The following is a 16,044-nucleotide window of genomic DNA, read 5'->3' as shown; positions in this document are numbered from 1 at the left end:
TGCAGGTGGGACCAGGAACTTGAACCTCTGTCCTTGTGCCCTATAATGTAACCAGGTGCATCACCACCTGCTCCCCATTCTCATGTTCTTATTGGGCAAATATTCTTTATTCCTTTGTCTTTTCTATGAAAGAGAGCATTGATCCAGATAATTTCTAAGGTTGCTTCTAACTATGATAGTTAATTACTGTTATTGCTAGGACATTAATTTTAGCTTGCTGTTATAATTCTTAAAATAATATTTCCAAGAAGATAACTTCTTGTGTAGAATTGCAGTCTTTTTTTTTTATTCCTATGAGCCAGAAAAGTTTTGCTCAATAATCTTTGTAATCGTTCACTTTTAACTAACTGTATTTAGAGCTATAGTGAAATTATAATGGATTGAACTGTTTGGGATTTCTATTTACTTGATATTTTTGGAGTGCTTTACTATTACAGTTGGAGAATGCTTATTAATACTCGGTAGGTTTAGTTTGTAAAGTTGACTCTGGTGTTGTTATTTCTGCTTACATTGTAAGCTAGTGGGGGTTCTGCTTGAGTCATCATGATCCAATAGGAAACTTGGACTTAAAGAATACTGGTTAGATTGCTACCATTTACTTCACCTACCCCTTAGACACTTGTGTCCCATCCCCTCCATTGGAAACTTCCCTGTTCTTTATCCCTCTGGGAGTATAGATCAGAATTCTTTATGGGGCACAGACAGTGCAATGTCTGGCTTCTGTAATTACTTCTTCACTGGACCTGGGCATTGACAGGTCAATCTGTATCCCCAGCCTGTGTCTCTGTATTTCCCTACTGGGGTACAGTTCTGGAAAAGTGAGATTTTTGGGACACATTGATAAGGTCCCTGCCCAGGGAAGTCAGGATATCCCCATAGTAGCATCTGCAACTTGGTGGCTGAAAGATGGTAAGATACAAAGCAGGATACATTGTTGAATAAACAGGAACCCAAAGGTAGGAATAGAGTAGATTAAATTAGGGGTCTTTTTTGTGGGAAGAAGCTGGGAAGCCTATTTTAGGTATACAATTCAACAGAGTCATAGATGGATTTTCCTTGTTCATTTTTGGCTTAGTAGTTGTTTTTTTCACCAAGCTTAAAATTTGGCCATTGATAATCCTATGTAAAAGTCATGGGGAGGATTTGTGCTAAATAGCCTAGGGCCTGATGCACAGACCTGAATGTCTTTGAGCTAGTGAGATGAGTATTTGGATTGCTTGGACATGAGTCACAGTCATTCCTATTGTGGAGTGTGTGTGTATGTAGGAAAATAAGTGTTGGGGGGGGGGGCACATGGGCAAGTGTGAGGGCAGAAGTGTAAAAGAGCCAGTTAACAATGGAAGCTTGAATGTGCCTTTTATTTTGCGGAGGGTAGCAGTTGGGTGGGTGGTATAAACCCCACTTAATCACAAGAGTTTGTGTTTCTCACAGGGGAAAAAGGCGTATCTATTTTAGGAGATGCTCTTCAGTTAGCAATAATGGTTGTCCTCTATAGAAAGAGAAAGGGAAATGCTTTGGAGGGGTTATCTAGTATGACTTCTGTTGGACTAAAGTGGTTGTTTTCGACAGAGATTCTCAATTTCCTCAAGATAAAGGGGACTTTCTATACATTTTATGAAATAGGCAAGCCATTGGGAACAGAAACATCTATTGAGGATCTTCATCCTGGTTTGTTTACTTACTTTTGAAAAATACCTCTTGGACATTTTTCATCATTTATTGTTAGGATTTATTTATTTAGTTTCCTGAGGGAGAGCATTGCTCAGCTCTGGCATAAGATGGTACTGGGAATTGAACCAGAACCTCTTGGACCTTAGATATGCCTGCTGTTTACTTTGTTGTTGTTGTTATCTCCTTGTCCATTCTCATTCTTTAATTCTTTCTGATTGACTGTTTATCTTTTTTTATTCCCTTTTGTTGCCCTGTTGTAGTTATTGTTGTGGTTATTGGTATCATTTGTTGTTGGATAGAACAGAGAGAAATGGAGAGAGGAGGGGAAGATGGGGGTAGGGGGAGAAAGACAGATACCTTCAGACCAGCTTCACTGCCTGTGAAGTGACTCTCCTGCAGGTGGGGAGCCAGAGGCTCAAACTGGGATCCTTATGCAGGTCCTTCGCTTCGTGCCCCATGCACTTAACCCGGCTGTGCTACCACTGGACTCCCTTGACTTTATCTTTAGATTCATCTTTTTTTTTTTTTCTTTTTGCCTTCTGGCTTATCACTGGGGCTCAGTGCCTGCACTGTGAACCCACTGCTCCTGGCAGCCATTTTCCCAATTTTATTGGCTAGGACAGAAATTAGAAGGAAGGGGAAGGTACAAAGGGAGATAGAAAGAGAGACACCTGCAGACCAGCTTCACCGCCTGGGAAGTGACCCCTCTGCAAGTGAGGCTCTGGGGGCTCGAACCTGAATCCTTGTGCGGGTCCCTGTTGTTTTTTTTTTTTTTAATATTGTATTTATTTATTAAGGAGAAGGATAGGAGGAGAGAGAGAGATGCAGAGAAAGAGCCAGACATCACTGGTACATGTGCTGCTGGGGATTGAACTCAGAACCTCGTGCTTGAGAGTCCACTGCTTTATCCACTGTACCACCTCCTGGACCACTGATTCATCTTTTTAATTCTAGCTTGTCCATAGACTTTTGCATCCCTAGGTCTTAGTGCTATCAGAATTGCCCATTTTTATCTCCCATATGCATATACTAAGTGATTTTTTTTCCTCTAATTCTTTACTCTCTTTGGGGAGAATTTTGCTACTTAGATTTATTTACTTATTTATTTTTCTGAAGATAGTCATTCTCCCTGGGAAGTGACCATCTTTCCTCATAACTAAGTTTGGTGGGCCCAGTCTTCTGGTATAGCATTTAGACTCTTATACAGTAGAGGCTGTTCATGGAGTTAGTAATTCCCTAATGAAATTTTGAAGAAAAGAAATGTTCTTTGCTGAAAGGCATATATAAATTAAGATGAGCCAATCAGCTGGTACACATTTCATGGTTTGTTTTGGATTTTTGAAGCTCTCTTAAACATAGATAGGCTTGAATGAACCCATTTCCCTACCCCACCCCTTTGTAAAGTACACCATGTGTTAGATAATTTTGTATTGTCCTTAAGGTATGCTGAGCTTAAATTTTACCCCATTTAGTCTGTCAGGCAGTAATCTTTACTCCATATGTGTAGCCTTACAAATCTATTCCCATTGTTGGAATGTTATATGTTAACTGTTACAGAGGGTGTGTGTGTGTGTGTGTGTGTGTGTGTGTGTGTGTAACCATGGCCTCCTACATACACGATCTCACTATTCTCTCCTATTGTTTTCTTTCAGTAGAGAGAGAGATCAAGGGGTGGAGGAGATACCACAGTGCTGAAATTTCCTGTTGTCATAGCATCCTTCTTGTACTGGGGTAGGAACCTGGATCCTATACATTGTAGTGCAGGCACCCTACCTTGTGAGCTATGCCCTTGGTTCATTCATTCAAAGTATGCATATGGTGGGTACAGTAAAAACTTTGATATTGTTCTTGGGTTGACAGGGTTTAGTTAAAACTAGGTAGTTATGTTTTATTTTGTTTATGTCTCCCTGGTTATCACTGGGACTAGGTGCCAGCCCTACGAATAGGCTGCTCCTGGCAGCCATTTTCCCCATTTTATTGGCTAGGACAGAGAGAAATTGAGAGGGGAGGGGGAGATAGAAAGGGAGGGAGAAACACAGACATGTGCAGACTTGCTTCACCACTTCTGAAGTGTCCCCCCTGCAGGTGGGGCGTGGGGGCTGGAACTTGGGCAGGTCCTTGAACATCATACTGTGTGTACTAAGCCAGTTGCATCACCATCTGACCCCAACACTTGGATTTTTTTAAAAGCCGTGGAGGGAAGAGAAAGAAGAATGATTAGGTAATCAGAGGCATTGAAGACTCTTTTTATCATGTCACAATTTGCAACATATGGAACTAGAAAATTATCCCTTTAAATGCAAGCTCTTTGAAGTTGATATATATATATATATATATATATATATATATGTATCTTGCCCCAACTTAATACATATGTAGAGAAAATTAGCCCTTACGAATGTGGATTTGATCCCCTAGGATCAGCATGTTTACCTTTCTCAATAAAATTTTTCCTAGTAGCAATTACATTTCTACTATTTGATCTGGAAATTGCACTACTCCTACCTATCCCCTGGTTAATAAATTCACTAAGTACAACAACATCTATCATAATTGTCCTCACACTCATTATAGCATTAGCCACAAGCCTAGCATATGAATGAACAAAAGAAGGCTTAGAATGAAATGAATAAGGTAATTAGTTTAAATGAAAATTAGTGATTTTGACTCATTAGATTATGATTAATATCATAATTACCAAATGTCTATTGTATTTATAAATGTATTCCTAGCATTTATAATCGCCCTAATCGGTACATTACTATATCGATATCATCTAATATCTTCACTATTATGCTTAGAAGGCATAATATTAGCTCTTTATATCTTTCTTTCACTCATAAGTCTTAATATACACTTTACCACAATATACATAATTCCTTCGCTGCAGCCTCATTAATGGGCCAGGACCAACATTGGAAAATGCAAAACAACGCAATCATAACACCTGCCAAATACTTCGCCGAGTTGGAAAAGAGCATCCTGCTTGCCTTGGTGAAAAAGTACAAATATGTCCTGAAGTGTAAGAAAAGCGACCTGGACTATTGAACTATCGCTCTCTAGCAGTGCACATGGCCGAGGAGTACAACTCTCAGCCCAGCCTGTAGCTGCGGGATTTCAAACAGCTGAAGAAGTGCTGGGAGAACATTAAGGCGCAGACCAAAAAAATCATGGCCCACGGGAGGAGAAAATGAAGCGTAGCATCAGCCTGCTCCTGAGCACCCACGTCCTGGGCAATAAGGACAGCAATAACCATAGCAATGATAACAACAACGATGATAACAAGGGCAACAAAGGTAAAAAAAATAAAGTTTTTTTAGAAAAAAATGTTAACTGTGAATGTAGATTTATGTTCTAAAGTTTACTGTATATATTGTTCTCCCTAAATGACTTTAGGATTGATAGTATAGTACCATTTGTGCATTTGACTTTGTGAATGATAGTTGAACAGTTTTGGGGGGTGTGTGTGTGTGTGTGTGTGTGTGTGTGTGTGTGTGTGTGTGTGTGATTGCCCTTCTTTATATTGATCACTATTTAGAATAATGTAACTATTTGAGGAACAAATTGACCAGTATAAAGAAAAGCAAATCTCCACTTTCCAACAAAGCCTCAAACATAGGTATAGACCAGGTCCCATGAGAGAGGGCAGATGTACACATGTATCCATAAATTAGGGCAAATTAAAGCAAGAGTGCACAGTAGTTTGCAGTGAGTCAATAAATGAAGCGAGTAGAAAGATCTGAAAAGACACCTTTAAATACCTAATGAAATAGTTTCTACTTAGACCTAGATACCCTCCTGACCTACTTCCTATTATACTTCCCTCAGTCACCCCAAAGTTAATCTTACCAAAGTAATGACTACAAAAGCTGAATAAGGGCAAGAGACTGGCACACTTTAATCATGACTCTGTAGTCAGTATCTGGCCACCCCATCAGTGGGGGCCCTAGTCGAGGAGTCCTGGGATTCCCACACAAACACGATGAGCCTAGACCTTTACTAGATCCTGCTCTAAATTATCTCTGGTCATCACCATCAGGCACAATATAATGGACCCCTTTGGGGTCCTCATAGGACCTTGCCCTCAATGTAGATCAACAATGGTAGAGAATGTTCCATCCTCCAGAGGAGGGCTGGATAACATACTCTATATTTCTTCTGAAATTGGTGAAACCTGGAATGTTCCTACTAATGACCACAGAATCCAAGTTCCGACCTACAAGGGTGTAGAGGTTGCATAGGCTCCTCTGCTGAATATGGGCCCCAGATCAAATTGATGAGGTTAACAGTCAACAATGTTTATATACTTTTCTCATATTTGGGAAGTACTCTCTGCCCTGATCCAGCTATCTAACCCTTTTTCCAGCCATGACATCATCTCCCCAGACAATAACCTGGGTGCACCTGCATATCAGATGCCAGGCTCAGGCAAAAACTAATAAAAACATGGGCCCTTTGGAATATATCTACAATAGACCTACTAGCTATTTCCAAAATGGAGACCCCAAATCTTCCTCTGCAATATTCCAGCCATTAGGTTCATGATTAATCAACAATTTGTATAGCTGTATATGTTAACTCTTTTTCAGCCACCAGGTTCCAGATGCTACCATGATGCCAACTGGACTTCCCTGGACAGATGACCCCAGCAATGTGTCCTGGAACTCTGCCTCCTCAGAGCCCTGTCCAAATAGGTAAAGAGTGAGAAAGGCCGGGAGTATGGATCGACCTGTCAATACCCATGTTCAGCAGGGAAGCAATTACAGAAGCCAGACCTTCCACCTTCTGCACCACATAACGACCCTGGGTCCATACTCCCATGGGGTAAAGAATAGGAAAGTGGGGGTCTGGCGGTAGTAGCACAGTGGATTAAGCACAATGGCGCAAGGATCGTGGTTCCAGCCACTGGCTTCCCACGTGTAGGGGGTTGTTTCACAAGTGGTGAAGCAGGTCTGCAGGTGTCTGTCTTTCTCTCCTTCTCTCTGACTTCCCCTCCTCTCTCTTTTTCTCTCTGGCCTATCCAACAATGACAGCAATAACAAAAACAATAATAACCACAGCAACAATAAACAGGGCAACAAATGTAAAAAAAAAAAAAAAAAAAAAAGGAAAGCTATCAGGGCAGGAGATTGGATCCAGACTACTGGTAGTGGGAACAATACCCCTCTTATCCTATGGTCTTGTCAGTGTTTCATTTTTATAAATAGTAATTTTTTTAAAAGAGAGAAAAAAAAAAGCAAATGGGGGGTCAGGCGTAGTGCACTATGTTAAGCACATTTGGTGAAAAGCACAAGGACCAACATAAGGATCCCGGTACAGGCCCCTGGCACCCCACCTGCAGGGGAGTCGCTTCACAGGCAGTGAAGCAAGTCTACAGGTGTCTGTCTTTCTCTCCCCCTCTCTGTCTTCCCCTCCTCTGTCCATTTTTCTCTGTCCTATCCAACAAATAACAGCATCAATAATAATAATAACCACAAGAAGGCTAAAACAAGTGCAACAAAAGGGGGGGGGATGGCCTCCAGGACTGGTGGATTCATGGTACAGTCACTGAGCCCCAGCAGTAACCCTGGAGGCAAAATAAGAAAAGTCATGAGAATACATGGTTATCTCAAAATATCCTGATTATGTTAATGATTGATGTTCGATATCAGTTGGTTTGTATTAATAGCCATAATAATGGTAGTATTGCAGTAATTAGTAACATACTAATTAATTTTAGTAATAATAGATATCACAGTATAGTCACTGGTAGCAGTGTTTGTTATCCATAAGCTAACATACAGCGTGATTGTGAATTCCTTCAAAAATAGGGTGTTATAGGCAGGATTGTAAGGATGTTGTGAAGTCATGGGTCATTGTTAGTGAGTTGGCTCCTGCAAAACTGATTGAGGCCAGGTGACTGAGGCCAGCTGCAGTGACTGTTGCTGTGGACAGTGTTAGGGAATCTGTGATGTAAACAAATGGAGCAACTGTAAATGTTCCTGGTAGGGATGACATATCCTGTGAAATCTGTTAGTGAGTTTGTACTGTAATTTGCAGCGTATGACGAGTCACCTGGTCTTAGTAGCCTTTACTGCTGAACAGAAAATATCCTCAACAAATGTTTTAGATGTGTTAGATGCAGGTGGTAGAATTGTGTGTGTGTGTGTGTGTGTGTGTGTGTGTGTGACTGCTGTTGTGCATGCTGACACAAAATACTGCAAAAGACACAAGGGGGACAGGGATTGTAGTAGAAAGGGGTGTGGTGGGGGGTGGCCAGTAATGGAGTGGGTTAAACACACATGGCTCAAGGGGCAATGACCTGCCCAGTTCTAGCCCCCAGTTCCCTACCTACAGGGGAGCCGCTTCACAAGTGGTAAAGTAGGTCTGTAGGTGTCTTATTTTTCTCTCCCCCTCTCTGCCTTCTCCTCCTCTCTTCATTTCTCTCTATCCTATCCAACAATGATGACATCAATATCAACAACAACAATAAATAACTTCAACAATAAAACAAGGGCAAAAAAGGGGAATAAATAAATAATATTTTTAAAAAATCATGGGTCCATGTTCCCACAGGGATAAGAAATAGACCTATTAATGTATACGAATTCCTTTCTGTCTGTGCATTGAAATGCATGTTTTGTGCATGTAAAACAGTAAAGCTGAAAAATCCTCTGGCACATTTTATATCTTAATTAGAAATGAAACACTAATCAGTGTTTAAAATTATCCATATCTGGGTTTCTTCTTCTGCTCACTTAGTGTTTGCATAGAGGAATGCCAGTGACTTGTGTGTGTGAATTTTGTAGCCTGACACCTTACTATATTTCCTGATAATTTCTAAGAGCTTCCTACTGGATTCCTTAGTTTGTTTCTTTGTATATTAAGTTAGCAGAAGAAGATCCAGAAACCAATCACTTTCACTATATCAACAAAAACAGTAAAATATCTATTAATAAACCTAACCCAAGAAGTGAAAGATTTGTATAATGAAAATTATGAGTCACTATTCAAATAGAAGGGGATGGATGGACCTGTCAGTGGCCATGTCCAGCAGAAAAGGATGGAGATTTTTGGTCCATACTCCCAGAGGAAGCTTCCAATGGAGGGGATGGGATATGGCACTCTGGTGGGGAGAATTTTATGTATGGAATTATACTCCTCAGCCCACAATCTTGTGGGATAATTATTACATCACTAATAATTAATTTTAAAAAAAAAAGTTGAAAAATAAGAAAACACAAAGCAGAACTTGGACATGGATTGGTGTACTGCACCAAAGTAAAAGACTCAGGGGTGGGGGTGGGGTCCAGGTCCTGAAACATGATGCCAGATAGGACCTAGAGGAGGTTGAATTGTTATGTGGAAAACTCAGAAATGTAACAGGTGTACAAACAACTACATTTTACTATTGACTGTAAACTCAATCTCCCTAGTAAAAAACAAAATAAAGGAAAATATAATAAAATAAAGCAATACGCAATAATTTTCATGACAGCGTAACAACTGTAATATATCCAGTTCTTTACAAAGTCCAGTGCAGTAATCAAAGTTATAATTGTGTAAATCTCTATGTGGATACCAACATAAATTAAAAGCACCCAATATGGGGGCAAAAGATAGCTTCTAGGGGTCGGGCGGTGGCGCAGTGGGTTAAGCGCATGTGGCGCAAAGCGCAGGGACTGGCGTAAGGATCCCGGTTCGAGCCCCCGGCTCCCCAACTGCAGGGGAGTCGCTTCACAGGCGGTGAAGCAGGTCTGCAGGTGTCTATCTTTCTCTCCCCTTCTCTGTCTTCCCCTCCTCTCTCCATTTCTCTCTGTCCTATCCAACAACGAATTGTGTCAACAAGGGCAATAATAATAACCACAAGGAAGCTACAACAAGGGCAACAAAAGGGGGAAAAAAACTGGCCTACAGGAGCGGTGGATTCATGGTGCAAGCACCAAACCCAGCAATAACCCTGGAGGAGCGAAAAAAAAAAAAAAGATAGCTTCTCCAGCAGCACAGTGCCTACTTTGCCATGCCTGAAGACTGGACTTCATCTTGGGAGGACCTGCAAGGAGAAGCTTCATGAAGCACTGAGTAGTGCTCCGGAGTGTCTCCTCTCTTTCTATCTTTTTGCAATTATAGGGAAAGAAACAATATCCTGGGAATGATCAACTGTGCTCTTGCAAAGCCCCAGTGGAAACACTAGCAGCAAACAATTACAAACACTATTATTAATCAATAATAGAAAGAATTAAGAATTGTTCATTACAGTGCTATTGAAACTTTGAACATCCGTGTTGTTTGAATATGTAAAATTCCATGGAGGTGGGGTTCAGCCACTACATCTGCAGACTAGTCAGTTGCCAAGAGAAATAGTTTCCAATGTCATGTAAATTTTGATTATACACATGGCACCCAAATAATTTCCACTAGGAGATAGCTTAAGGGCTCCAATTGGTGGCACAGATACTAAGCACACATATTATGTCTAGGACCAGATTCGAGACCCTACTCCCCACCTGCAGGAGGGAAGCTGCATACACAATGAACAAGTACTGAAGGTGTCTTTCTGTTTCTCTCCCTATGTTCCCCCCCTCAATTCCTTCCTACCAGATAAAGAAATAAAACCCGGAGGGGGTGTCAGGTGGTGGCACACTGGTTAAGCGCATGTAGTGTGAAGCCTAAGGACCCATGCAAGGCTCCTGTTTCGAGCACCAGGCTCCCTATCACTGACGAAGTCACTTTGCAAGCAGTGAAGGAGGCCTACAAGTCTCTCTCTCTCTCCTTGTCTCTCTCTCTTTCTCTCTCTCCTTTTTGATTTGCCCATCCCCTCTCAATTTCTCTTGTCCTATCCAAGAAAAGGAAAAAAAAAAATCGAAATGTTGCATTCAGGAGCAATGGATTTGTAACAGCACAGAGGCTCATTGATAAATCTGGTGGCAAAATAAATAAATAAATAAATAAATAAAATTTAAAAAATATACATATATGTTTCAGTGGATGCATGTGCAGGCAGGGGACTCTTTTTAAAATTTTTTAAAATATTTATTTGGTTGCACTTGTTGCTTTTTTACTGTTGTAGTTATTATTGTTATTGATATTGTCATTGATAGGACACAGAGAAATGGAGAGGGGAGGGGAAGACAGAGGGGGAGAGAAAAAACAGGCACCTGTACACATGCTTCACCGCCTGGGAAGCAACTGCCCTGTAGGTGGGGAGCCGGGGACTCAAATTGGGATCCTTATACCAGTCCTCGCACTTTGTGCCACTTGCACTTAACCGGCTGCACTATCAAACAACTCCCTGGTAGGGAACTCTTTTGGATAACTTTGGAGGCAAAAAAAGGGACAAGATTTTTCAGAAGTCATAGAATGATGCATAAAATAAAATATGGTCTAAATAGTGCAGCAAATACACTTTTAACATTTCAGATTACATGCCATTAAGCTAGAGTAACCGGATACTGAGACATAGTTGAAGAAGCAATAAAAAATTATTGACTTTATTTTAAATGAACTGCAGAGTATACTTTACACATACTTTACACATCGTATCGGGGCCAAACCTGAAGCTTTTTGAATACAACCCCCAGGCCTCCATTCTATCACTGAATACTGTGTCTTGCTTGAGATCAGGCCTCAGCATTAGGTTGTGAATGAATTCTGTGAAATCTGGAATACTTTACATTTTGTATCTAGAGAAAAACACACAGAAAATGTTTGTTAAAACATTCTGAAGGCAACTAAACTACCATAAGTGAAAGTCATCCTTTCTTAGCATTATGAGTGAAATTGTTCCTGAACAACAAAACAGAAAGTTACTATCAAAACAATTTGCCTATAAATATTGCAGACTTTCTGTTCTGCCTACCTGTCTGCAGGACTTCACTCCTCTATCTTGACTTTTTCCTCTTTCCTCTTTCCTACCTACATTTTGCTTCTCCCCCACCTATATTTCTTCCTTCCTTTCTTTCATTCATTAATTCTCTTTCTCCTTTTGATTCCTTCCTTCCTTTCTGGTTGAAGACCACTTAACACTGCTTTTTGGAGGTGCTGGGCATTGAGCCTGGGAGCTTGAGGGCCTAAAATCATTTGCATAACTGATGCTGTTTGTCCAGCCCACAGAGTAATTTCTGTTTTGATCATTCTTCACTCATTCATTCAACAGCCATATTAAGGTGCTACAACTAGCACTCGAGTTGTAAGAAAGTTGAAGATGGTATAAGTCACACCTCACAAGTCATATCTCATCAACTAAACATCTGGTTTCCATACAGGTTTTATAAACCATGATAGGTGTACAATGGAATGCTGCTGTGTACCACAAAAGGGGCATACACAACTTGTGGACATCTTGTTGGAGTGGTAAATTAACAAGTGAAAGGGGAGAAAACAGTGGGGCTGACAGAGGGTAGAAACTCAGGCAAAGACTAGAGAGAGAGAAGGGTCTGCTCCTATGGCTGCCTCAGTGCTCCATTTCAGTGAGGTGCTGTGGAGCAAGGGACAGAGTGGGGGTAAGTCCACTGAAAGATACAAGGTTGTATAATCTAGCAACAAAGTAAGCGATTTTATATTTCATGGCAAGGGTTTCTGAGCACTTCTGAAGCCAAAGTTCAATCACTGGCCAAGTGAAGAACTGTAGAATTTAGAGTTGTCATTTAATTTGACTGCTTTATTACTTAAGCTTACTGCTAGATTAGTCAGGTATTTCTGCCTTCATACTGTTGCTAGAAACATAAAAATCTGAGGGAAGACACGTTTTCTCAGAGCAGTTTCATATTCAGGCCACAAATAGAATATTATGCAATTGCTCTATGACTTTTTAAAAACTTTTTTGCTATTTATTTATTTTTGTGCCCTTGTTTAACATTGTTGTGGTTATTGATGTCATTGTTGTTGGATAGGAAGAGAGAAATGGAGAGAGGAGGGGAAGACAGAAAGAGGTAGAGAAAGACAGATACCTGCAGACCTGATTCACCACTTGTGAGGCGACTCCCCTGCATGTGGGGAGCCAGAGGCTAAAACTGGGATCCTTAAGCCCATCCTTGCACTTTGCACCACGTGCACTTAACCCGTTGCGCCACTGCCAGACTCCCAGCTCTAGGACTTCTAAGGCTGAGTTAGAAAATGTGAAACCAGAGGTCACTTGTAGGTGCAGCAGGCTTAGCAAACATGTGACAATGATCAAGGATCTGGTTCGAGCCCCTGGTCAACACCTGAAGGGGAAACGATTCTGAGTGGTGAAGTAGTGCAACAACGGGTATCTGTCTGTCTCCCTGCCTCTCTACCATGCTCTTGCTTCTTGATTTCTGGCTGTCTCTGTCCATTAAATAAACAAAAATAATAAATAAAAACAATAAAAAAGTGCAAATGCAAATAGTATAATGTTAAATGTCAGCAATATGGCTGCAAACTTTCCCCCAGACCTACTGTTCCACTAGAGAGACATCAGTGCACCAATAGGCAGATCAGGAAATAGTCGGCACAGCATTAGACCTAAACATTTGCAGGGTTGCACAAAGTGCCTACTCCACCTGCCACCTTCCTGTTTGTGAGCCTTGGTCACATTAATAGACACTGAAGCAGTTCTGGGTTTACTTTCCATACACAGTTCTGGGGGAAATTGACTGGATCTCCCTGAACACAGCCCTCATAGCACTGCATCAGTCTTTATTTACTATAAGATATGAATGTTTCCAGGACTTAAAAAAATAAAGTGAAAATATAATGAAGGTAATACTTATTTTTAACTGGTTGATATAATAACCTTCCTGTATACCTTTTACTTACACGTTTGTGAAATAAGTATACATGGGTTCTATGCCTACACACATAAATGAAGGTGAGCCTAAGAGCTTGCTGAAACATTTCATTAATCACTATTCTCTGGCTATATCTGTCTTGCTTATTAGTAATAGATTATTCAAAATATTGCTTTGTGGAGAAAACATTAAATGGCGAAATTGGTGCACATTTCCAACTTTGTTATCAGTAAGTATTATAGGAATAGCAGGATGAAAAAGTTTAAGATATAAGAACAATAAAACATAAATGCTAGTGAAAATATAATAGAAATCTGTCACTGCAAACTGATTCTAAAAACTTGTATCACCTATAAAGGTTCAAAGTGATATTTTCTGTTGGTCTGTCTTTTAGTTATCATCAGAGTAATTACGGAGGACCAGTGCCAGCAGGATGACCCACTGCAGCAGACGGCCCTTTCTTCCTTCCTCCTTTCCTTCCTCCTTCCTTCTGTCTTTTCTTCCTTCCCTCCACCCACTATTCATTCCTTCTGATTTTTCCTTTCTTCCTTACGTTTCTTTCCTCTATTCCTTTGTTTCTTCCTTCTTTTCCTTCCTTCCTTCCTTCCTTCCTTCCTTCCTTCTACTTCATTATATCGGACAGAGAGGAAATTTAAAGGAGAGAGAAAAACAGAGGGAGAGAGAAAGGAAGTCTCTTACAAACCTGCTCAGGAAGTATTTCCCCTGTAGGTGGGGTGTAGGGGCTGGACCTAGGTTCTTGCATATGGCAATGACTAAGCTCAAATGATATGCCACTCCCTGGCTACCTAAAGGTGAATGATAGATTTCAATATTTAACATCAAATTGGACTTACATCTCTTTTTAAATTTTCTGTTATTTTGATAATATCTTTACTTCATGTTCTCTAATTTCATTTCCTGATGAGAAGTCTTTACCTGTCCTTTTTTTTTTCAGCATTTGCATCCTCATTTAAAATGATGTTTTACTACATCCAGTAATTGCTTTATGGTAGCAATTTCATCCTCTAGCTCTTGGATTTCTTGGAATATGTTTCTGGTCTTTTCACAACAACCAGAATCCTAAGTAAAGCATAAAAGATTTTTTATCTAACAATAAACTAACATGTTACAATTTTCATCGGAACTATAAACATTCTTTATGGTATACACCAAAATGATTAATATTCTTCAATTAGAGAAAGTTGGGTGCATTCTGCAAAAGTTATGGCAGTATAAGTGTGGACCTATTCAAAACTTTAGAACAGAGACACTGACTCAATATTATGTCTCATGTTTTGCATGGGGTAGGCCTTGTCTTTGGTTCTAGGCCTGTATATAAACAAGAAAGACAAACAAGCAAACATGCAGTGGACATCGCAAGTAGAGCTGACCAGTGCCATTCTCCCTCTCTCCCCTACGTGTGTGTGTGTGTGTGTGTGTGTGTGTGAGCGAGTGCATGCTCTTACATTCATTCTATATAAAACCTACAGCTGAAAACAATGAATCCCACAAAGCAAAAATTACAGACACATATAACTACTTGCTTCCTTCTTTCCTGTCTGGCTGGAATTTGTCCCCAGAGCTTCAGAGTTGGCCACGTGTTAAAAATCCATAAATTTCAGTGCTGAGAGCATAATGAAGGAAAAATACAGTTCTGTTGTAGTCAAAGTTGAATGTGAATATGAACAATTGTTTGTATCAATAATTTAAGTTCTGTATTTAATTTCTTGGAATGCATTTAAAATAAAAGCCAAAGATTGTGTCTCTCATCAGGTATGGAATGTCAACCCTTCAGCTTCATTACTCTGCCACCAGGTTCCAGATGATACCAGGATGCCAACCCGACCACCTTGGGTAGAAGACCCCACCATGTGTCCTGGAGCCCCGCCTCCCCAGATCCCTGCTCCAGGCTGGGAATATGGATCGATCTGCCCATATTCATGCCCATGCCAATGCCCATGTTCAGTGGAGAAGCAATGCCAGAAGCCAGATGCTCCACCTTCTGCACACCACAATGATCTTGGGTCCATACTCCCAGAGGGATTAAAAATAGAGGAGCTATCAAGAGAGGGGATTGGATATGGAGTTTTAGGGGTTTGAATTGTGTGGAAATTTACCCCTCCTATTCCACAGTCTTGTCAATATTTCCATTTTTTTCTTTGCCTCTAAGGTTATTTCTGGGGCTCAGAGCCTGCACTACGAATCCCCAACACCTGGAGACAACTTTTCTTTTTCAAGTTTGTTGCTCTTGTTGCTTATCAGTGTACCTGATCCTTATGGTAATGACTGCACTCAAATGAGTATGCCACAGCCTGGCCGCCTAAAGGTGACATGTTACATTTCAATTTTTTTAAATCCAATTTGACTTACATTTGTTAGCAACTCTTCTGTCACTTCTCTTACTGACATTGTTTGATGTTCCATGTATTTTATTGTCTCATTCATTTTCCTTTTCCGTCTGTTAATATCCTCTTGTAGTATGAAAACCTCATTTTGAAATGTGCCAATGTCTCGCTGTAGAGTAGCATTTTCACTGTTTAGCTTTTGGTTTGTATCCAGTATCTTTCTTAGACTTGCAGAAAAACCAGTATCCTAAGGAAAGCATAGATGACTTTCAGCTAACAGGAAAATGACAGGTTCTAAT

The 16,044-nt window shown here is 40.4% G+C and overlaps 2 long non-coding RNA genes across 2 annotated transcripts in view; one reads left to right on the top strand and one right to left on the bottom strand.

Moving 5' to 3' along the window:
• Positions 1 to 4,854: 4,854 nt before the first annotated feature.
• The window catches only part of LOC132541979 (uncharacterized), a 43,827-nt gene continuing 32,637 nt past the window's right edge, over positions 4,855 to 16,044 (top strand). The window contains exons 1-2 of the long non-coding RNA XR_009553097.1: positions 4,855 to 4,967; positions 6,261 to 6,984. This is a non-coding gene — a long non-coding RNA (uncharacterized LOC132541979). The remainder of the gene's footprint in view (positions 4,968 to 6,260; positions 6,985 to 16,044) is intronic.
• On the bottom strand, positions 11,126 to 16,013 carry LOC132541978 (uncharacterized). The gene is made up of 2 exons (XR_009553095.1): positions 15,771 to 16,013; positions 11,126 to 11,333 (listed from the first exon to the last, which is right to left on the bottom strand). It is a non-coding gene; the product is annotated as an uncharacterized LOC132541978 (long non-coding RNA).

This window comes from Erinaceus europaeus, chromosome 1 (genome assembly GCF_950295315.1).
Source record: "Erinaceus europaeus chromosome 1, mEriEur2.1, whole genome shotgun sequence".
NCBI classification, from domain to species: domain Eukaryota; kingdom Metazoa; phylum Chordata; class Mammalia; order Eulipotyphla; family Erinaceidae; genus Erinaceus; species Erinaceus europaeus.
The sequence above is the reverse complement of the archived record's forward strand: the minus strand, read 5'-3'. Positions and strand labels throughout refer to the sequence as shown.